At 46.2% G+C, this 23,707-nt stretch overlaps 2 protein-coding genes across 3 annotated transcripts in view; one reads left to right on the forward strand and one right to left on the reverse strand.

Annotated features, from left to right (window-relative positions):
- MACROD1 (mono-ADP ribosylhydrolase 1) overlaps positions 1–23,707 on the forward strand; it is a 1,116,388-nt gene that overhangs the window by 652,585 nt on the left and 440,096 nt on the right. The window lies entirely within an intron of this gene.
- Positions 1–23,707, reverse strand: part of FLRT1 (fibronectin leucine rich transmembrane protein 1) — a 663,151-nt gene that overhangs the window by 47,103 nt on the left and 592,341 nt on the right. The window contains exon 2 of one of the 2 annotated variants that reach the window (XM_069645102.1): positions 18,382–19,208. The gene's annotated coding sequence lies outside the window, so the exon portion shown is untranslated. Of the gene's footprint in view, positions 1–18,355; positions 19,209–23,707 lie in introns of both variants that reach the window. The other variant, XM_069645101.1, reaches the window with a different exon arrangement.

Here is a 23,707-nt window from a genome sequence, read left to right on the forward strand (position 1 = left end):
CCCATGCCGGGCTGAGCAACAAGAGACCCCATGAAGCGCTAAGAAAACCGAAATCCGAACCAGGCCACAAAGCCCACGTTTGGCTGAGTAGCATGGGACCCCGCGAGGGGTGAGAGAAGCAATGCCCAAAACAAGGATGAGAGGCCAGATAGGCCAGGCGCGGCTGAGCAACAAGGAACCCTGTAAGGGGTTGAGGAAACCGATCAACGAGGAAGACCTGAAGACCCAGGTACCTAGGCCACGAAATACCCTGAACGGGGATGAGAGACATTTACAGCCAAGAGAACACAAGACAACTCACGAGACATTAGGGAAACTTAGGGTTTGAACTATATGAACTTCTCAACTTGGCAGACTGGCTGGGAAGGAAAGGAACATTTGGGTGGGGGCCCGGACAAACCTCTAACGGGACCCGAGAAAGACTAGCAGACACCTGAAATACAGCAACAGGCACAGGACCGGTGAGAGAACATTCAGAACTCTTTTTGGTAGGGGTCAGAAAACCAACCATCACCAGCCAAGCACGTGGGGGGAGTAATACTTTCCAATGCCTACGCTGTTATCCTTTTAAAGTGGTTGGGTCAGAGAGTGGTATAGAATTGGTTTGGAGAGAGAAGAGAGTTATTTTTGTGAGCTGACCTGACGAGCACCTGTTGATTTATTTCTTTGAAGAATAGGGAATTCATCTTAGAGCTAGGAACAGAAGACGTAAGGCATTCATTCCTTTAATAAATGTCTTCTCGTCCTCTCATATCTCTGATTTACCACACAGCAGTGATCGATAAAAGGGGGCTACAGCTTTGAAGAGCTGACAGCAAGAACAGCCACATGTGGTGACACAAGGAAAACAAGACTGTGGAGCATCGGTCTCAGTGTCAGACTCTGTCACGGCGTCTCTGTTACTAAGGCACGATCTCTCTGTTTAATGTAAAGTGGTTAAGAAAAAAAAAACACTCTGCAGTGGGAAGGGCAGCTGTCTAAGGGAAAACAAACGTCTTGGCCATGGTCGTCAGGCCGCATAGCCCTTCCACTGGTCTTCAGGTACTGTGGTGCTGAAAGACTCACTTAACCTCACATGAAACACATGGAGGATCCGGATGATATTTTTGGTTAAGGGCCTCCCAGGTGTTCCCTTCACGCTTGGCCGTGTCGAGCAGATAACCTTTCTGTGCGGGTGATGAAACAGCATTTGAACTTGGCTTCATTTGATTATTCATTTGTTAAAATAATGGCTAAAATGACTGAGATGTGCACTATATGTATTATATGTGTACACGTTAATATGTTTAAAACCGCATGTTGCATTATACAAAAAATAAGATCTTTTGGATTAACATCAATATTCAAAATTAAATGGTTTTATCACTGTCATAAGATGTGTTGTGGTACATGTTCAGAATGTTTCTCGCCTCATGAGTGATGGTACGTTATTTTAATATAATTCACGAATTGTGAAAAATATGTTTGAATGAGTTCCTTCTGGGTCTCGATGTTAGCGCATGATCCCATGATGCACATGGGCAAGGGTGTTTCTAATAATTGGTCATTTTGAGCAGATGACATTACCTCCTGGTTCCTTAGAACCCAATGGGCTAGAATGCATCGTCTCCTCAGCCATAGAGGGTGGATACACCTCCTGCACCAGCATCAATACACACTTCCTTATTGCCTGACTTGTTTGACCAGCTCATGCTACACAAGCTTTCACCCCAGTAATATCAGTGTGACCCATTTATTCCTTGGTCACAGGTCTTCCAACAGCCATACCTATTGTTCACTACACCGTCTCTGAAGCGGACAGCAGCTTATTCAGTTAGAGAGCCCTTTCTGCTGAGGTGCTACATTCCACCATTCCTTGTTTCTCAACCAATCATGGTCACAGATGGCTACATAGGCATCTTGACCCCTGGGGCCACCTACCAATAGCCTGAGAGAGAGAGAGAGAGAGAAAGAGAGAGAGAGAGAGAGAGAGAGAGAGAGAGAGAGAGAAAGAGAGAGAGAGAGAGAGAAAGAGAGAAAGAGAGAGAGAGAGAGAGAGAGAGCGAGAGAGAAACCGACCTCTTGGAGACATTAGCAAGTGTCATGCCATTAGACAAAATGATGTGTTCCTTTTGGGACTTGGGAGTTTGTTTTGTATGAGTACCTATGGCCCATTTTCCTCCTTGTATGCTTCAATGACAGAAATTGCTTTACATGATCAGATATTGCTGTTCACGTCCCAGCTACAATAACCTGACACTGATGAGGGGAATGGCCCTGAGAAACCTGATGAGGAACATTTATCCAAAGCTAAGTCCCTCCATACTTTTCTGAAAGTCATTGTGGTTTGGATAGGCTTACAAACAAGGGAACCGTGGAACCAATCATAACAAAAACGGAGTACCATCCCTGTTTCTGCCCTCAAAGAATGCAAAGATGGACATCCCGATTCAAAGTCATGTTCTCATTGAGGCCATGGACTTTTGGAAGATCCCATGTTTCAGCCCCAGTGGCCAATAAGAAGTTGGAAACTAAGTGCACGTTCACTCTAGAGGACACCATGAGTCTTTCAGTTCATCTGCCATTCCAATTTTACATTGTGGCTGTGATATTTCCCAGAGGCAATAGCTTTACTTCTTTCCCAATCAATTAAAAACTGCAAAGCACATGGATAACAAAGATAAAATGTTGACCAGCACTCCCCTGTCCATTATGATACTACCACATCAACGTGGCACTGGCGGACTGAAACAACCACATGTGGAAGACGCTTTCAATCTGTATGTCAGGTCTCACAAAGAAAAGCAAAATGTATCAGCGATTAAGGAAAGAAAAACATAGTTACTTTTGGCCCTATGCGATGGGATCTGAATCACAAGGGATGAACCCTGAGGTTGTGGTGCAATGGCAGGTTTGCCTAATGTCCATGTACCTCCGCAAACAGTGTCATTGCAAGATTTTAAACCTACTGTTCTATGTTAAAGATATTTTTTATGTAATAGAAAAGTGGTTGGTCAAGTGTAAAACCATTAATACCACTGCAAAGTCCCTGCACTTGATCTATAAGGCACCTGAGAAATCCCTCTCCTCAGTTTAGTCTTGGAGAATGTACAGAGAACTTGTGGCCTATAGCACCTTTCATGCCAGCCCAGCTGGCAAGCATAGGGCATGTCTTTCAGTCAGTATGAGAGGCAGCCCTAAAACAGGCCAACGATTCCTCAGCTCAGGAGCCTACTCGTCTGGGAAAAAAGGACTGACTTAAAGCCTGAGTTTTGGAACCCGAATTACAGACTTCTCACCACTTTCACCCCTCCTTCCAACCTCTCCCCCCTATTGCATCAAGCAGTTGCATCCGTTCCTATTGTAGACCAAGCCTCTTGTACATTGGAGCCGCAGATAGATTCTCTGTGACGGAAAGGGCATTAGAAATGTGTTCCCACTATGTTGCGTTGGAGACAATGCTTGAATATTGTATACCACTGTAAACATTCTCTGGTTCAGCCAGTGCATCTCAGAAACGCACTTGCCATTTCCCTCCCTGTAGTAGATCCATTCATATTTTCAATAGGGTGAATGGCTGTGCACAGTAGATCTTAAATATTCGTATCTACACTTTCCTATCTGTCTCAGCTCATGTCTTTCCTATGAGATCAGCAGACGAAAACCACTGCAAAAATACGGTGCTTCCATTTGGACTGTGCAGCAATATAATTATTGTTGTGTGTTTTGTATGTGAACACAGGGGTCCCAAATCTACCTCAGCCTAGAAGACTGGTTTATTCATGCAACATCACAAGAGTAAGGGGCTCACTTTCTCCAATCTCTTTTATTGCTCCAATTTCAGCAGAGCCTTTCAGTGATTCTTTCAAGGTACACTTCTCCAGCAAAGAATTGCATTTCTTCTATAACTATGTTTTATCTTCACTTTGTGTGCCAAACCTCTACAACCGGCCTCAAATGCCACAACAGATTGAGTAAGATGTCATCTTGCATGCAAGTGATACCTTTTGAATGCTTGAAAATGAAATGAGTAGAAACAAAATACAGCTAGATGCAAATTGGGTTCCCATCACTCTTGAAGTGTTACAGGATATGAAATGGTGAACAGGTAACACCACCTGGTAATTCCCTTCACTTGTTTGGAGCTTCAGATCTCCATACTCATAGCATGTTGTTCTAATCTGGATCACATTCAAGCACACGACCAATGGCCCCAAATGACAGGTCTTTGTACATGAATATCCTCAAACTCCTTCAGTGATCAATGTGCAAGAGAGTTCTGACTTTCTCAGACAATATGACTACAATATTCTACCTGAACATACAAAGAAGACCCCATTTCCTGCAGCTGTGTTCTCTGGCAATGAAACTGTGGCATTGACACATAAACCAAGGAAGGTCCTTCCAGCAACACACCGGTAAGGTGAAGACTGCATGAGCAATATGACTCAGCCCCTGAATGAGTGGGATCTCTGTGACCAACTAGTGGATTCCATCCTCAGGAGATGCAGAGTCCCCTCGGAAGATCAGACCTTGACTCACATAAATTACATGTGTAATTTATGTGCCTCATGGTTGGCAAAGGGACCTCATTCTATGTGACATAACTTTCTAATGAACTTGTCAGAATATGGTTTACACGTTTCAAACCCTGGCGCCCCAAGGACACTGTTTTTATTCTATAGTTTTATTATACGCCGAAAACCCGACAGGCATCAGGGCGTGGAAACATAAAACACACAGAGCAAAACAAGTTACACTGAGCCTGGAGCGGTATAGCAAAGTGAGGATATGTTAATAACTATTCACACATATGCGTTTCCAATCCCTTTCGAAATGAAGGCAGGTCCAAGCATAGATTCACTGGAAGCGTGTTCCAAAGGAAAGGTGCAATATACATGAATGATTTCCCATTTGCTTTCATCCTTTTGAGTCGTGGACAGTTTAGCAGCACAGTGTTGCTTGATCGTAAGGTTTTAGTTGGCTGGTAGGTAGTGATTCTATTCGTTATGTATTCTGGGGCAGTGCCGTATAAGGCTTTATGGGTGAAGACCCCTAGTTTAAATTGAATTCTGGCTTTAACAGGGAGCCAATGAAGATTCCTTCGATGTGACGTAATATGTTTGCTGCGAGGTACTTGTTTTATATAATGCACACAGCATTATTTTGAACCACTTGTAGGGTGTGCAGATTCTTTTTAGACGCACCTCCTAAAAGGGCATTACAATAATCCATCCTCGAGAGAATGGTGGCCCTAGCCAGAGTTTCACAGTTTTTCTCGGAGATCAAAGGTTGGATTTTTCTAAGACGTTTCAAAGGGTATTTTGTGCTATGGGTGACATTGTTTACTTGTGCATGTGTGCCAACATTACAATCAAGAACTGTGCCCAATGTTTTAACCTTAGACTCGGTTTTTATAGCACACTGATAAAGCATAAATTCATTATATCTTTGGTCTAATTTGAATCTCTGTGGGGGTGAGCCGAAATGCAACAACTCTGATTTAGCATCATTCAGACACATCCAGTATTCCACCATCCACTGTTTTACATTTTAAAAACATCATTCAATTTCGTAGAATCCTGTTCATAGTTTACGTCCATACTCAGCAGAAGCTGGGTATCATCAGCGTAGTTGGTAAAACAGATATTCAACTGCTCTAATAGATCAAAAAGAGGTTTAATATAAAGATTGAAAAGGGCAGGGGACAAACATGCCCCTGCGGTATTCCAAAAGAAATTGGAGCATAATCTGATATAGCCTCCCCCCAGTAGACAGCTGACATTCTTTGGGACAGAAATTAGTGGATTTATTTGATGGACCCTGAGGAGCACTTTCCTTTCTTCTCCAAGGCTGACATTAGTGTAGCATGGTCCATTAGATGAAAGGCCGCTGATAGGTCCAAAAGGACCAGCAGGCTACATCCTCTGGAATCCACAATGTTCAACATATCTGACTGTAGGTCCACAAGAGCACTTTCAGTACTTAGGTAGGGCTTAAAGCCTGACTGTTTTCGATGAAGAACACCGTGGGATTCTTGGAATTGTTTCATGGCAACTTTATCGAGAATTTTCAGAAAGAACAGAGTATTAGTGATAGGTCTAAGATTAGTTATGTCATTAGGGTCTTTCCCCACTTTTTTGACCAAAGGTGTGACTGTAACCTGCTTGCTTTATATATCTGGGTACCACTTCATATCTAAAGGAAAAATTAATAAATCGAGTGAAAAAAGGGCCAAAGATGTTTGCATTTGCTAGAATGATTTTAGATGGGAGGATGTCCCCTGAGCAGGATGTGGGATGCATACTTTTCATAATTTCTAGAGGTCCTGCTATATTTTTATCTTGTAAAGTAAATCCCTGTGTTCCCACCTCTGTAATTCCAGAGGGGTCACTAATCGTATCACAGGTACTCATAAATCCAATATCATCTTTAGGTATGGCCGCTACAGGCATTTGAATTTTGTCTCTGGACAATAATACTGTATCAGTAAAGGCTTTTTGGATTCGAGTGCAATCCTCTTTAGAAGGTGTTAATTAAATTGTCTATTGTCTTGAGTTTTCAATTTTCTTTAAAATTCTAAATAGTTCTTTCGAAGGGATTGTGTCCTCCGACGTATTCCTCATCTTAGATATCTCCTTCCAGCTCTGCTGGCCTCGGAAAATGTTTTCTCTCTAGAGGGCGCTGCGCGTCGACGTCCTCCGAGTCGATGTCCCTCGACAGCCGCTGTATCGACGTCAACGTCATCCTGCCTATAAAGGCCGCGCGCAGCGTCCGTTGCTCAGTTCCGTTTTTCCGCGCTTACTCAGTGCCTCGGAATACCGTTGCTCAGTTCTTGTCAGATTAATCCATATTTACCTCGAGTTATTCGATCCGTACTCGATGGCTTCCTCGTCGGAACCGACAACTCCTCGATCCGGCTTCAAAAAATGCCGAGATTGTGGGAAAAAGATGTCGCTGACTGACCCTCACAGAGTTTGTCTGTGGTGTTTGGGAGCTGAACACCATTGTTCGGAATGCGAGGACTGTATGTCCATGACAGCTAAGGCCCTGAAGGAGCGTAGGGGAAAGCTGGAGAAAGGTAAGACTTTTAAAGCTTCTTCTTCGTCGACGAAGTCGAGACACTCGTCTCCTCGTCACCATTCGCGCTCCAGGTCTCGGAGTGGGTCCCATCACTCCTCGAGATCGAAGCACTCGAAGAGGAGACGTCGAAGATCCCCTTCTCCGTCTTCCTCTTCCTCTGTTTCGCCAAAAAGAATCCCTTGCCCCACGAAACATAGTTCCCGGGCTGAATGGGAGGAATTCCGCAAAAATATGATGAGCGTCTTCGAGAAAGCAGCCTTGACCCCCTTGAAGACTGCCGAGAGCGATGCTCTGGTCGAAAGACCCGAAGGTCAAAAACGCCGCGAGTCGCAGTACCCAGCGAAGGAAACCTCTCGAGCGCGTCTCGAACCCTCGAGTAGGACTATGACCTCCAAACCTTCCTCGAAGGTTCCGTCGACGCCGTCGACGAGGGTTCCGTCGACGCCGAGGTCAGTGTCTTCAACGCCGTTGTCGAAGGGACCTTCGACACACGGGTCTGTCGACTCGACGCCAGCTTCGACACCGGCGTCGACGCCAAGAAAAGTCACGGTTACGACACACCCAGTGACTATCCCCAGGTCCTCGACGTCGATGGCTTCGAGATTGTCGAGTAGAATTCCAATTCTGTCGAGGTCTTCGAGGCCTCTGCCTTTGTTTTCGACGCCACGCTCGAAGCCTTCGACGTTGGCGTCGACGACATCGACGTTTTCGAGGCCGATAATGACAAGTTTGGCACCCTCTTCCTTGGAAATGGGATTTACTCCCTTTATGAGTTCAGAACAATTGAGAACTATGTCCTCAATTTTGGAAGAGGGAGAATTGTCTGAACAGGAAGATACATTTGAGTTGCAGGGACCTGTAACCCCAATTAGAGAGGAATTTTCCTCTGAAGAACGCAGGTTAAAGGATCTTCATGATTCCTTACATGAGGCAAGTGGGTTAGACACTTCCCCTGAGGTGGAGTTTGCTAGGCCAGACCCCGGGGAGCATGCTGAAACCCCCTATAGAGCCTTAATGGCCAGGATCACAGAGTTCATGGGGTGGTCTGCACCTTCACAATCTTTCCAACAAGATGACCTCACGGATATTCTTGACAAAGGCCCACGGGAGGATCCTGTGGTGCCTTTTCATAAAGCTCTTCAGAGGAAGATCATGACAAACTGGGAAACCCCAGATGTCGTACCAGCAGTAAATAAAAAACTGTCTACAAAGTACAGGGTATCTTCTACAGACCCGGAGTTTTTGTCTAAACACCCATCCCCAGAAAGTCTGGTGGTACAGGCAGCATCCTCTAGCGATGTCAAGACGGCTTATCCTACCGTCCCACAGGACAGGGACGATAAAAAATATGATGCTATGGCAAAGAAAGTCTTTTCAGCATGTAGCATGGGGTTAAAATCTGTTAATGCTACCTGCACCCTTGCTAGGTTCAGCCATACACTTTGAGAGTGTGCTTCTACAGCGGCTGACTGCATCCCGGAGGGAGAAGAAAGGGATGCGTTCCTGAATATTATACAGGACGGTAAAGACGCTATGTGCGAATCCCTCCAGACGGGCATTGATTCGGCTGACAGTATCAGCAGAGCAATGGCGGCAAGTACATCAACCAGGAGATTCGCTTGGTTGAGAAAGTCTGGTTTTGCCCCAGATGTGCAAGCCAGGCTCTTGAACATGCCATTCGATGGCTCTTCTTTGTTCGGGAAAAAGGCGGATGACAGTTTAGAGAAACTGCAAACTTCAAAAGCAGCAGCTAAATCCCTAGGAGCTGCAATCCGTCAGACTCCTTTTTGTCCCACAGGAACCTCTGCAAGGGGCAAGTCCTTTCGCTTCTACTCCGCATTCGGAAGAGGTAGAGGACGTCCGGTTCAAAGGGGACAAAGAAGAACTACCCGAGGTGGACGGGGTAGATATTCAAAAGCCGCAGCAACAGCAGGTGCCTCTTTACCATCGGCATCTACATCAGCCGCCCCAAAACCACTCTGAGGACTTCCCTCACAGGACACCTGTAGGAGGCAGGTTGACTCAACATCTGGCGGTATGGCAGGCTATCACGTCAGATGCTTGGGCATTGGAAACAGTTGCCCAAGGTTACTGCCTGCCTTTCCTACGTATACCTCAGAGTCATCCACTGGGGATCAGCTCTCAGAATGCTCCAGATCCGCTCCTCTAGAACCGGTACCTGTAGCGGGAGAGGAACAAGGGCTGGTACTCCCCTTACTTTCTCATTCCAAAGACAGACAGGGGACTGAGACCCATCTTGGACTTGCGAGAATTGAACACATTCCTCAGAAAAGACAAATTCAAGATGGTCACTCTTTCTCAGATCCTCCAGGCCCTTCAGTTCCAGGACTGGTTGGTATCTCTGGACCTTCAGGACGCTTATTTCCATGTGCTTATCCATCTCAAACACAGGAAATACCTGAGGTTCGCAATTGGCAACTCTCACTATCAATTTCGAGTGCTGCCATTTGGGCTGACCTCCGCCCCGAGGGCCTTCACCAAGTTAATGTCGGCAGTGGCTGCAAGTCTAAGGAGGGAAGGGATTCACGTCTACCCCTACCTGGACGATTGGTTGATCAGGGCTGTTTCTTGGGAACAAGCTCAGATCCAGCTAAATCACGTGTGCCACTTCCTTCACAGACTGGGCTTCTCCCTCAATTTAAAGAAGTCACAAATGATACCATCGCAGAGACTCCAGTTCATAGGAGCGATCCTGGACACTTCCCTGGGAAAAGCCTTGCCACCAGAGGTGAGGGCTCAAGATATTCTACAGATGGTTACCAAGTTCCAACATGCCCAACGTCTCCCAGCCTTCGACTTTTTGAGGTTGCTAGGCCTCATGGCATCCTGCATTTTCCTAGTGCCAGAGGCTCGCCTGAGAATGAGATCCCTCCAGTGGGCACTGAGGACTCAGTGGTCACAATTCTCAGGGAGAATGACAGATCTTCTTCAGGTTCCCGGCAGGGTGACTCGAGACCTTCAGTGGTGGGCCTGTCAGGAGAACATTCTGAAAGGAGAACAGTTTTGGCAACCCTGGCCAGAGATAACAGTATTCACGGATGCCTCACTCACGGGGTGGGGAGCCCACGCCAACGACTTGACCATCAGCGGTCGTTGGTCTCCATCGGAGTCCAGACTACATATCAACCTGTTAGAGCTGAGAGCCATCAGACTTGGGCTGAAGGCGTTCCTGCCAGCTCTACAAGGGAAGAACGTCCTGATAATGACGGACAACACGGTGGCCATGCATTACCTCAACAAAAGAGGAGGCGTAGGATCACTACCCCTGTGCAGAGAGGCGATGCAACTCTGGTTTTGGGCAATCCAAGAAGGAATCTCTCTATCGGCAGTTCACCTAGCCGGAGAGAAGAACTTGACAGCGGATGCTGTGAGCAGGCAGAGCACAGTCTCCCACGAGTGGGAACTAGCTCAGGAAGTCCTTCAAGAGATCTTCGCCCTTTGGGGAACCCCTCAGGTAGATCTGTTTGCCACCAGCCTAAACAGGAAATGCGACCTGTTCTGCTCAAGGGAATTTCCCCCGAGAGGAGCTCTGGGAGACGCGTTCATAGTGGACTGGGAGTTTCCGCTTCTGTACGCGTTCCCACCGGTCCCTGTCATTCCTCAAATGATCAGGAGGTTGAGAAGATTCCGGAGAACCATGATCCTAATTGCCCCGGATTGGGCCAGGAGAACGTGGTACCCAGACCTTCTAGACTTGTCCATCTGCCCTCCAATTCGACTTCCACTCAGAGAGAACCTACTCTCACAGAAGGGATGTCAGGTTCTCAATCCAGACATCAAAACCCTCAACCTTCATGCTTGGCTTCTGAAAGGCTGAGGTACAAGGATTGGGACCTCCCTGATGATGTTATGGAGGTGTTGCTTTCGGCAAGGAGGCCAGCAACAAAGTCTTTATACCGCTGTCGTTGGAACAGATTTTGCAGCTGGTGTAGAGAACAGAATATCGACCCTTTTTCATGTGGTACACCAATGGTTTTGTCCTTCCTACTATATTTGGCAAATTCAGGCCTTCAAGTTGGCACCATTAAGGGCTATCTTGCAGCGCTATCCATCTTTAAGCGCACTGCGGAAGAACCATCCTTTTTCAAATTACCCTTGGTTATACAGTTTCTAAAGGGGTTAACCAATGTTTATCCCCCAAGACCATTCCAAGTTCCCCTATGGGATTTAAACTTAGTACTAACTTTCCTGATGGGCACACCTTTCGAACCTCTCCATTCTTGTTCGTTAAGATTCCTTACCCTTAAAACTGTTTTATTAATAGCACTTACATCTGCTAGAAGGGTGAGCGAATTACAAGCTCTTTCTTGTAAACCCCCTCACACAATATTTCACAAAGACAAAGTTGTCCTGCAAGTGAAGCCTAATTTCCTCCCAAAGGTGGTTTCTGAATTCCATATCACTCAGAAGATTACCCTACCATCTTTCTATCCTCCTCCTCACCCGGGGAAAGAGGAAGAGAGGTTACACAGGCTAGACCCTAGGAGGGCTTTAAGTTTTTACATCAGTAGACTAGCCAGGATAAGACAGGCAGACCAGCTGTTTGTAGGTTACGCAGGTCACAAGCTGGGGTTACCAATAACTAAGCAGACCATTTCCAGATGGATCATTCTAGCCATTCTGGAATGTTATAAACTGGCAGGGAAAGAGCCCCCTCAAAACCTTAGGGCTCATTCAACCAGAGGTATTGCAGCTTCATCGGCCCTCAAAAGAGGCGTGCCGGTTAAAGACATCTGTGAGGCCGCTACATGGTCGTCTGTCCTTTACACGTTTTTACAATTTGGATTCCTCCTCCAGTCAAGAGACTAGGTTTGGAAGGGCTGTACTGCATTCTATTCATCAATAGAAGACAGCGTGAAGTCAGTACTCCCTCCTCCAATAATAGAATACTGCTATGGGAGCCTATCTAACATGAGGAATACGTCGGAGGACACAATCCCTTCGAAGAACAAGTTACTTCTTACCTTGTAACGTTCTTTCGACAGGATGTTCCTCCGACGTATTCCTCATCGACCCTCCCATCCATCCCCGCAGTTCTACTTCCCTTGTTGTTGCAGCTTACGCTCCTTCAGGGTGATTAGTTTAGTCCAGAAAGTATTATTGTGGGCTACAAAACGGAACTGAGCAACGGACGCTGCGCGCGGCCTTTATAGGCAGGATGACGTCGACGTCGACACGGCGGCTGTCGAGGGACATCGACTCGGAGGACGTCGACGCGCAGCGCCCTCTAGAGAGAAACAAATGTTCCGAGGCCAGCAGAGCTGGAAGGAGATATCTAAGATGAGGAATACGTCGGAGGAACATCCCGTCGAAAGAACGTTACAAGGTAAGAAGTAACTTGTTCTTTCATTCCATTATTGGCCTTAATAATTTGGTTCTCGTAATATGCTTTCTTTGCATTGCATGTGGTGTTTTTATAGATTTTGTTTAGTTCATTCCAAACCTTCTTATGAAGGTCAGATTTTGTCTTCATCCAAAGACGTTCAGCCTGTCTTTTTGCTCTCTTAATTTATTTTAAATCTTTAGTAAACCAGTTGTTATGGTAATTTGTATTTCTCACAATCGAGTTTTTCATAGGGGCAATCTGGTCTAACATTTTGGTTATAGATTGCTCAAAGACTTTAATTAGGAGCACTGGTTTATCTCCATCCGATGGGCATTCAATCACTGAGGCTAAAACATTTGTCAGGTCCATTTCCTAAACCGTTTCATAATTTCTGTCATACATTTTCTTAAGTGGGTCATGGACTATATACGGTTTTTGTTTACCCAAAGGTGTGAAACAAAATAGCACAGTGATCTGACCATATACAGGATTTGGTCTCTGTGATCTCCACTCGGATATTTCTAGAGGTGATCCAGTCTAGAATTCTGCCTTTCGAATGAGTGGGCTCTGTGTTTAAAATATCAAATTCTGCACTCTTCAGGGTGTGCTCAAGTTGCAGTACCTCTTGGTCTATGGTGTCCTGATACCACCTCTTAAAGTCACCCAGGAGTATTGTGGCACTTCCCCTTTTGTTTAAAGGTTGCAGAATGTGAATTAGCTCCTCATTAAAATTTGGCATAATATTTGGGGGGTCTATATAGCAACAAAAGATTTAAACATTTTGCTGGATATAATTTTATTTTAGGTGCAACATCTCACATCCATCGAAAGTACTAAGGACCTGCTAGTAAGGTAACTCTTTCCTCATAATAATGGCTACACCTCTGCCTTTAGAATTAGTGCGATTATTGGAAAATACTACATAGTTCTCTGGTACTGCAATCTCCATAATGGGACCGCAGGGTTCTTGTAACCAAGTTTCCGTGAGACAGAACAGGTCGAGTTCACGTTCAAGAATAACATCATGTATGTCTATGGTATGCATATTTAAAGGTCTTGTGTTCAGTAGTGCAGCTTTAAAACACTGGTTTTGAATGTTTTCGGACTCAGGTAAATGTATAGGATTTGTTCACATTGCCAGTTCAAGGTTACATTTACTGTCCTCTTGACTACCCAAGTTGCAAAGAGTAGTATTGTCAGCAGCCAAGGCTGTTAGGCTAATACTTGGTTGCGCAGTTACTTCATATCCAATCTCCAAATGCGAGGAGTCCAACCTTAATAATGACTTTCTGCACCAATTTCATAGATGTTGCTATCCTGCACCAACACTACATCATGTGGGCGTGGTTCTGGTAGATAGCTTGCTGCAATAGCTTCCCGTGCTACTTTGCTTGTGGCCAGGTAAAGGAAAGGGTGCTGGCCATGATGTCAGTTCTTCCATGCTATTTGGAAAGATTCTATTAAGCAAGTGTAAAAAGTCTTGTGGGCAAGGTAGAGCCAGGAGCACTTACCCAAGAAAGCAGCACCCAGCGCCCAAACACATCCCCAACCGACACTAACCGGCTCCTTGCAGTCTTGCCGGCGCTGTCATGTCTGCCGGCAAAGAAAAGGCTAATAGTACTATAGAAAGCTGGAAACTGCAGTTCTGCAGCCTATTGGAGCGTGCAGGAAGTTCGAAAGTGAAACTTCTGCTATCAATACTCGAACAGGAGGAGGCAGTCAAACATAAAGTGGCTAAATGCAAATAACAATTTATGAAAAAGTTTATTTAGTTCAGCTTAAAACAATTCATAAACTAAAACACTATATATAATTAATAAAAATGCACGCTAGTGCAACATGAGTCAATAAGAGCAACTAATGCTCTTAAACATGAGTCAATAAGAACTAACTAATAATCCCTTATATACCGACACTAACCAGCTCCTTGCAGTCGTGCCGGCGCTGTTGCGCCTGTCAGCAATGAAAAGGCTAGAACTACCGAAAGCTGGGAACTATAGTTGTGCAGCCTATTGGAGCATGCAGGAAGTTCGAAAGTGAAACTTCTGTTTTCATTGCTCGAATGGGAGGAGGAGGTCAATTAGGTGTCAACAATAAAGTGGCTAAATGCAAATAACAATTTATGAAAAAGTAGTTCAGCTAAAATCAATTCATAAACTGGAACACTATATAAAGTTAGTAAAAGCGCACGCTAGTGAAACATGAGTCAATAAGAGAAACTACATTCATACATCAAAAAGCACTGTTTAAGAGCTTTGCTTGCTTCAAGGAGGAGGTGTGGCACTGTCCAATGACGTCTGTCAACCTAGAGAGAGGGCTGAAAGAATATGGGGGCAACACCTATGAATCCTGGTGGCTATACCTGTGTTGCATTTTGACTGGTTCTACATTGTTTTCTCGAAGTAAATTACTCTGTGCTAATTTACTTCAACAGAATTACTGTCTTTTTTCGTTTTATTTTTACATTGGGAGTTCCCTCTGTCATCTCTACTCCCCCACTACCACCCTCAGCCCATATCCAGAGACTCGCCAACATATCCCCTAACCATTAAAACACATATTTATTTATTTCCCCTCAAAGTAATTCTGCCGATGTAAATTACTACAGAGTAATTTCCTTTGATAAAATAACAGCACATCATTTGTAATGTATACAGGACTGGCCTTCATCGTGATAAGCCAAATTGCGGCACTGTACCCTGTGTTCGGTAGTGTGAATTGAACATTACAAAAGAACCTGGCAAAATACCTTGCGCTGACCAGAACAAATGAGTCCACCGAAGACCAATATACAGGAAGAAGATATAATCACGTTTTTTGGATTGTATTGTATGTAACACATGTTCTTTAAAATCTTGAATCACGCTGACGAATCTTGAAGTTGTGGTGCGATGGCAAGTCCTTTCCTTCTACCTGCTTCAACGTGGTCATCAAAAGGTCTTAAATCTTATGTTTACTCTCACAGATCTTTGAACGGTAATCCTTTGCTTCCATAGATGACTGTGACATTCTCTGTGGTCTGTCAACCACAGAGAATACCACAGCCAACTGTGGCAGCAACGTATTACTATTCACCAATGAGACAATTCAATTCAGTGATGCCTGCATGCCCATTTGCAAAACCCCTAATGTGCGACAGCTACAGTATAGCCAATCTTTCTATGCATTAGAACATAATACGCAATACTGTAGCTTTCACGCCCCGGCTGGAAGGCGGACATGGCATTTAATGGGCCGCCAGCCCAAGCTTTGGCAGGACAGGGTGAAGCGAGGGCGTCCGCTCGGGCGGCAGCCCGTTAAACGCCATGTCTGCCCCCGGACGAGGCGTAAAAGCTATTCTCACCCTGGGATTTCCTGGGGTGCGGATAGTTTTCATTTTTTTTCATTCCAACGAAGTATGTGCTGCCGCCATTAAAAGAGAAATGGGTACTAGGTCCCTTTTTGAATTACAGCAGCCATGGAAAACAGGTTCCAAAATGCTCACCGTCATCCGAAAAGGGACTTAGTCCCTTTTCTATTTTTATGGTGGCCATTTTTATTGTTTTCTTTCTTTTTTTTTTCACCGCGGACAGTGGATGCACAACTGCGCCCGGAAAAGGCAGATTGTGATTGGTCAATCTGCCTTTCCCAGGTGCGAAAGTGCTGTAATGTTTAACGAGAAACCTCCTCAAGCTCAACCAGCACCTCGACATCTGATCATTTTGCCCCTCAATTTATATATGCAAGTAGTCCTAGTTGTGCTTATTGCATGAAATCCATGAACCACCCTAGTAGCCAAACAATGGATGACATCTACATGCACGAAAATGTTTGTAGCAATAGAAACTAGATATTTGGTCTTATTTTGACTCTGCCTTGATAAAGCTCTCTTTGGTGAAACACATACCGGCACCAGCAATGATAGGAAACCCACTGTTGGTACCACTGTATGGGAAGATTTCCAAAAACATGTGTTATATACTATGCGATAAACATATTTTTCATGTATATTAGTGAGTATCAGTTGCCTCATGTATTATTATTATTATTAGGTTTTTGCCCAGTACAAAGTTTTTAGCCAGACACATTTGTAATATTTAGAAGACACAGGACTGGTGGGAGAGATCATAAACGGAACCGGGTGGAGGCTCTCTGGAGAAAGCATATCAGGCGCAGGGGCTAACTCATGGAGAGAGATAATCCCAGAATTGCAAGGGACTGATGGGATTGGTCACGTTCAAAAAGGAAGAGGGTAGTGGGAGATATCACACCCGAAAAGGAAAAGACTAATAGGAGAGATCATGCCCAAGAACAGACTGATTGGGAGGAATAATATCAGGAGGTGCACATAAAGCGACAAGGTGGGACGGTCAGGCCCCAGGTGTGCTCACAGAGTGGCAACGGCCAGGGGATGTGAGACCCCTTGTATGGATGCGACGCTGAGGGTATGTTAGGTCTTTGAGGTGCACTCACAGTTTATTGAAGTGTTATGCCTCGAATGAGTCCTCACATTAGTGGAGGTTAATACATAAACATGGTCATACACAATATGTGTGGGACACACTAGGCTTCGCTTGTACCAACACAGCTCTGGCTGCTTCAGTTATTCATGCCCTTGTCTGCGAATGCAGGTAACTCCTAGGCGAACACACAGAACTGCAAGAGTGTGAGGTGTGCTTCTATAAAGTACTTAAAATGGACCTGAAGCATCTTATTTGCACACGTATCAGTGGTAAGAGAATATTGATCGCCCCGATACCCCTGCGTCTGGATCGCTATATAAGTAAATAAACAAACAAACAAATCAGGCATTCATTGTGCACAGGTAGTACAGGGACTTGTCGGGCCTTAGATGTGCACCCAGAGCACTGGCACTTTAGGATTTAGATGTGGTGCGGAGTTGGCACTACTGCAGAACAGTGTCCGCAAACACATCAGCAGCCAGTGTAGGGGCATGGGAAATGCCAGCCCTCAGATTTTCGCACAACGGGTTATGCCGTGCTGCACCGTGACACACAGAGCACTGGAGGGGATATCGGGTTTCAGGTGTGCTCTCAGAAGTGAACATGTGTCAGGCCGCACATGTGTACACAACAGAGCATGCTCGCCCACATTGGGCTGGATTTTCCCGCATCCGAGATTGAGCAACAAATGTCTCCACGAATCCTGGAAACTCATTTGCGGACTTCAAGTCTTTTAATGTTTTCAATCCGCTTTTTTGCCTAAAGTGGGAACCCAGGGTCAGGACCACAGTCGATAGACTTAACCGCTACAGCAGGGAACGTCCGGTCAGAAGACTTGTTAATATGCTTGTTAGGATTCCACCATGCAGAGACCATTTAAGTGCAGCTTTGCAGGTTTTAAAGGTATGCACCTTTTTTTGCAACATTATAGGAAATTGTCCTCCTTTCATGTCCAGTACTGGGTGCCAGACCTCAGATATGTGCACAGATCAGTTCCAGGTACGAATACACAGAACTAGGGGGATGTCGGATCTCACATATCGACAACTGGCTCTGCAGGGACGTGTCAAGCATCTGCGGTGCCGTTTAAAGGGCCAGAGAAATGGCAGGCTTTAGGTGTGTACGCATTGCACCGTGTGCACCTGACTTTAGATGTGACAGCAGCAATTGGGACATGTTTGTCCTCCGGTGTGTACAAACTGCACTACAAAGGAGAAGGTCAAGTCTCAAGTGTGCCCTGGGGTGTATGTTAGGCCACAGGTGTGCATATACCATGCAGTCTCAGATGTGCAACACGTCATTGTGGGATACGAGTGCACGGTGCACTACGAGGGAATGTTGAACAGTCGATGTACACAAACAGCACTGGGGGGAGATGCTTTCCCCAGATCGACACACACAGCCCTGGTGTACATACATTAACGCCCAGAAGTACTGTTAATCCCCCTCCCCCAAAGCCCCTGATTACCCACTCTCCAATGCTCCCCCGCGGTGCCCTCCTTGCCTCTTATCCAGGCGATGCTGTGGCACCTGTGGGCTTCCTTTCTCCTCCCTCGGATTCTTCAGATGGCGACTGTGAGCGTGTGCACTGCACATCCAGAAATGTCGAAAGCCATGGTGTATATTAAAAATATTCCTCTGCCGCGGCCCTCGTTCGTTCTCGCTGCCCACCACCCTGCCCGCCGTCGCTCCTCGTGCCCTGGCTTCTTCACCCCTCCATCAAGAGTGACAATTCCTCTGTCGATGATCCAGGAGCCCAAAAATGACTTGGTGTGGTCCGCGGCACAGCCTTCCAGTGCCTCTCCAGCCTCCCGCCTTCTCTGCTCTCGCAGACTCCCTTTTTTTTGTTAGAAAAGGCTTATTTCCTTTTGGAATTAAAGAAAGGCCTAATTCTTTGCAATGGCGGGGCGCATGGGTTGCGCCTGACCGCTGTGGCGTGACTGGTCCCAAACTGATGAATGCAAGTGTGGTGGGGGTTGCCTACGACCCCTTCAGCCAGAGCTGGGGCTAGAGGAGATTACAAAGCCCCGATGCACAGCTGCGATGTTCAGATGTTGGCTTGCGGTCCACCCATTTGCTTCATGGAGCCCTCTAAGCTGTCACGGCTGGAAGACCACCGGCGCCCTCCCCCATCCTCGCCCCCCATGGCTCATTACAGGGTTTTTGTGAGATTCTGGTTGGGGGCTTTGGGTGCTTGTGATATTGACACTCTTCTATAAGAAGGCACGGCTACTGTTTTGTCTATTTTTTATGGGGAGGTTTAGCAAAGTTATGAGGGGTCGCAATTTGTTGATGTTCTTTTGCCCTCTGCGTTCACTGATTTCTGATGCTGGTGGCCGTGTGCTCTCTCGAGTCATCTGAAAAGAAAAGACACAACATTCAGGATTAAGAGGAAGGAGTACTGCGTTCATCAGAGACACAACACAATAGGCACAAACAGGGCGCCTAGGGGCGAACCAGTTTACAGTCCATGGTGTAAGACAGCGCCCCCTCGCTCACGCAGCCATTCACTCCTGTCTCGGCTCTAGTTAGCCCGAGATGCAGCATCTAGACACATCTCTCACAGCCCTCGCGTGATCCCGCCCCCCTTGGAAGCAATTCCTGTTGTTAGAACATATTTTGATAAGAACATCTCTTCTCAGCCACAATACGCCTTGGAATAACAAGCAGCAGCACCCAGACACGGTGACCAGTCTGACAATATCCATTATAGTATTCTTATTCTCGTTCAAAGAGAAAAAAGAAATAAGGAAAAGAGATAAACAATTCCATTATTGCTTTTATGGTTTTTATTTCAATTTCAGAAGCGCAGGAAGCTGAAAGTTGATTTTTGCTGGAACACGTCTATTTATGCAATTGTAGGAGATGTGAATGGGGAAATAATGCACCTGGTTATCGCAGCGGCTGCCAGCGGAGCGTGTAATAAATGCGCTCTTATTGCAGCCACCTCCTCACATGTGCAGCTGCTGCACTCGCTCCCTGCCTGCCGCCCTACTCTCACCTAGTGCTCCAGCAGCCTCCACCTGGCCCCCGCCACTCAACATCTGTGCCTTGGGCCTGGTTGAGACATGTGCATAAAGGCGAATTCACTTTCCCTTAGGGGGTTCATTTTTTTTAAAATTAATTTGGTTGTTTTGTAAAACCGAGGCATGGCCGAGCTCCACATATGCAAGGTTACAGATACAACAAGCAGCAGGCATGGCACACCGAGAGCGAGATGCTACTTCCCATGAATTGTACTGGCAGTGTTGAACTTGACATACTTCTGCTGTGAGCTGTTTTGCAGTACAGTGACATCCGCGGTGAGAACATGGACTGTAATTCCACCGATAGTAGAAAGTGCGTACTCTGGTGGTATTGAAATGTTGTTATCTGGGTAGACGGCGGCAGTGGGTTATCTGGGGCTCTGAACAGAAAGTCAGTGTCCCCTGTGGTGTCAGCAGAGAGACGCTGTGACAGTGAAACAATTTGACCCTAGAGTTCATCACCTGTGAGACTGCTGTTTTGTGATGCCATCAGCATTAGAGGGAAGTGTGTTCTGTGATGTCTCCACCTGCGAGCCCGCGCGCCCTAAGCCACCAGCAGCTAAGTAACCTGCTCTTATACCATCAGCAGTTAAGAGCGGATGATTATCCGTGATCACAAGCAGTGGATTTGCACTATGAACTGTCAGGAGAATCACAGTGTAAGCAGAGTGAAAACACCCAGTCTTTATGAAATGAGAAGAAAGTGTAGTAATGCAATTTAATGCAGACGGTGGTTAACCCTGGTAAGCAGTGGCTAGCAAGGTGCTGGATGGAGGTGGGCGTTTTCCACTTTTGTATTGATGTGTGCTTTCTTAAAGAGGAGTCAGTCTTTGTGCGGGTTTGCTGTCACTGGAACTGGGGGGCTTGTGTCTCATTCTCCTATACCATAAGTCTAGGCGGATACGCAGTCTGTCAGTGATGGTGTGTGTATGTTACCCGAGTATTGTTTGTTTGTGTTTATTCTGCGTGATTGATGGCTATGTGTTTTCATTCCCCAAGCTACTTTTGTGCGGTTGTGTGGCATTCCAGACTGCTGGGTGTTTGTGTGTGTATATGAGGGAGCCCATTTTCATTCTCTGCCTTGTCTGCTAACTTTGTCAGAGTGTTGTGATGTATAATGGTTGTACTGTCCTGCTGGTTATCCATGTATGTTGAGAGAATGTTAGTGCTTGAGTGGTTGACAGCTCAGCAGAATGTTGATGAGTGTTTGCTGGTGGGAGTTCGGAGAGTGTCAATTGGAGCCTGAGCTGTTTTCCTAGAGGATGGATGGTGGGTGGTCTGTCGCCATGTATACACGAAAAGAATAACTGGAACCCCTGAACTGTACATGTGCAAATAAGCTTACCTGCTTCTTCATACTCAAGTGGCTTACAGCTCGTCTGTGCTTGCACTACTTCTGCCCACCAGGTTACAACATCGGAGTTGTTGGGTGTGCGTGCCCATCTCTCTGCACCTCCCGTTCGTGCGGTCTCTTGGATTGTGTGTCTACCACGCCTACACCCCTTGTCTGCATCGTGTGATTCCCCCAGGGTGTGTTAATTCTCCCACATTAATGCACACTGAGCGCTGCGCCTCTTGTGTGACAAGAGGTGTGTGTGCATCGGAGGCAGCGCGAACCCAAGTGACAGCAACATTAATTAAAGATCTTCCATCAGTAAACTCATCAGCAGTCAATCTGGAGTGTCTGCCCATGTGTACTTTTGTGTCTGCATGTTCTTCCTTTGTGTCTGTCGTTTGGTCTGCATACCCAGCTTGCTATCTGTATCTTGGTGTCTGCATCTGTTAGTTCTGTCTGCGTCTGTGTCCGTGTCACCTCTGTGCGTATAGCGGCTACGCGAGCTGCTTGTGCACTCTGTAAGGCCCTGATTCATGACATTATTTGCGAGAGCTGCTCGTACACTAGTGTCTTAGCGCCGACACCCTCAGTGGGGGCACGACTCCAATCGCTGCTCACACACACCCCAAATGTTTCCCCCCTTCATTACCCGCTACCCTCCGCCCTTGGAGTCCAACCCCCCCCGCCCACAGCCGCCCCAATGAGAGGCATGACCAGTTGTCTGAGTGGGAGAAACATTGCCACAGCAAACTTTATTACATACATAACGTCAGGAGTTAGCTTACAGGTGTTCCTTTTTATACTCAAGATTCTGCGCTGAGAGCAATGCAACTTGTCCCCCCCCACCCCTTCGGGTCCTTGGGGGACCCGTCGCAGGCACCCTGTCCCTCCCTAACAGTCCCTCTCTACCCTTTAGCCATTTCTTTCTTTTGCAATTTTTCTTTTCATATTCTTTCCCCATCTCTATTTAAGTGCAATTTTCTTTTCATGTCTTAATTTCGTTTCATTCTCCATTGCCCGCTTTGGGCTCCTTTATTTAAGGATGCGATTAGGTCCCCTATTCCCCCCTCTTGTTTCCCTTAACACCTGGATTCCCTCGCCCCCTTTTCCCCTAGTTGGCTCTCTATTCCTAGCCAAATTAATTCTCTCCCCCAAAAGATCGTCCCCTTAGCCCGTCATGCCATAGATCCCCCCCATTCCACCGAGAGTTGTCCCATCCCTTCCGGCCCCTCCCTCCCCTTTGCACCCCCCTGTCCTCAAGAGCCCCCACCAGAGCTCCCTTCACCCCCGAGCAGCCCAACAGCTTTAATATCCCCATCATCTTCCCCTGTCTTGCGCTCAAGTGGGGTCCTCCCCAACTATTCCCCCTGCTCCTTTTGTCCCCTACCCACTGCATTCCAGGGACCCCCCTCCCATGTGTTTCTTCAACTCTCCTAGAGCTGACAATTGCAAATGCCCCACTTCTCTTACCACCCCCTCATCCCACATGAACCCCCTCCCCCCAGTTTCCAACCAACTTGCCAAAGCCCCGTTTACTGTACAATCTTTCATTCCACCCCCCCACCCTCTTGCTGACTTCATAGTTGCTCTCCAATTTTTTGTTTCCAACGTTGCACTTCCCATTTCCCCCACCCACTTTTGGAGTTGGAAGGTCTTCCAAGCCCCCTAACGCTCCCCTTTAACATGGGCCTCCCCTGAGTCTAATACACCTGGGCGCCGTTCATAATAAACTGATGGCTGTGCAGTTCCCCTTGTGGTCCCACCTGAGTGCCCCGAGTTGGTTCCTGTTTGGTTGCTGTTTTTACTTAATTCTTAATTCCATGCTTTAAACACATATAGGAGGGTTGTGTTTTCACTCATGTGTGTGATTATTGTGCGCATTTCATTTGTTCGCATTTCATCTACCTGCAGTTATTTATTTTTTACGTGATTGTTTTTGAACGCTTGCGCAAGAAAACCCATGAATAACCGGATACCAACGGGCACAAGAGCAGGACATGGCCCAGCATCTAACATCATTCCATTACACATATATGCACAAAGAAACAGCTGCAGTCATAGATGGAAGAAGGGTTAAGAACCCAGAACATTACGGCTTGTAACTGTTTGTGTAGTTTTAATACAATCAAACAGCTAAGTTTTATACTGATGAGGCTTGAGAGGTTTAGTATACAACAAATGTCCTCAGACATAGAAAAAATATAGTGTTCTAATAAGAGAATAGACAGCGGCACATGAAAGGAAACTCTGATGAAATGAGTACTGTCTTGCAGGAGTACAGGGATGAGTAATGAATAAAACTCCTACTCAGCGCCACACTACTACTAAACCGATCCCAATCATAAAGGCAAAACAAGCAAATCCCGCCAGGTATGCCTCCTTAGCCTCTTTAAGATAGCATGGGCCAAGTGCAGGTTGTGCCCTTCAGGAGGACCATGAGATAGCACATAAGAAGACCAAACTGCAACAGTACTTTGGTCCCAAATAAAAGAAT

The sequence above is a fragment of the Ambystoma mexicanum genome, chromosome 2p, assembly GCF_040938575.1.
Source record: "Ambystoma mexicanum isolate Mex_15411 chromosome 2p, UKY_AmexF1_1, whole genome shotgun sequence".
In the NCBI taxonomy this organism is placed as follows: Eukaryota; Metazoa; Chordata; class Amphibia; order Caudata; family Ambystomatidae; genus Ambystoma; species Ambystoma mexicanum.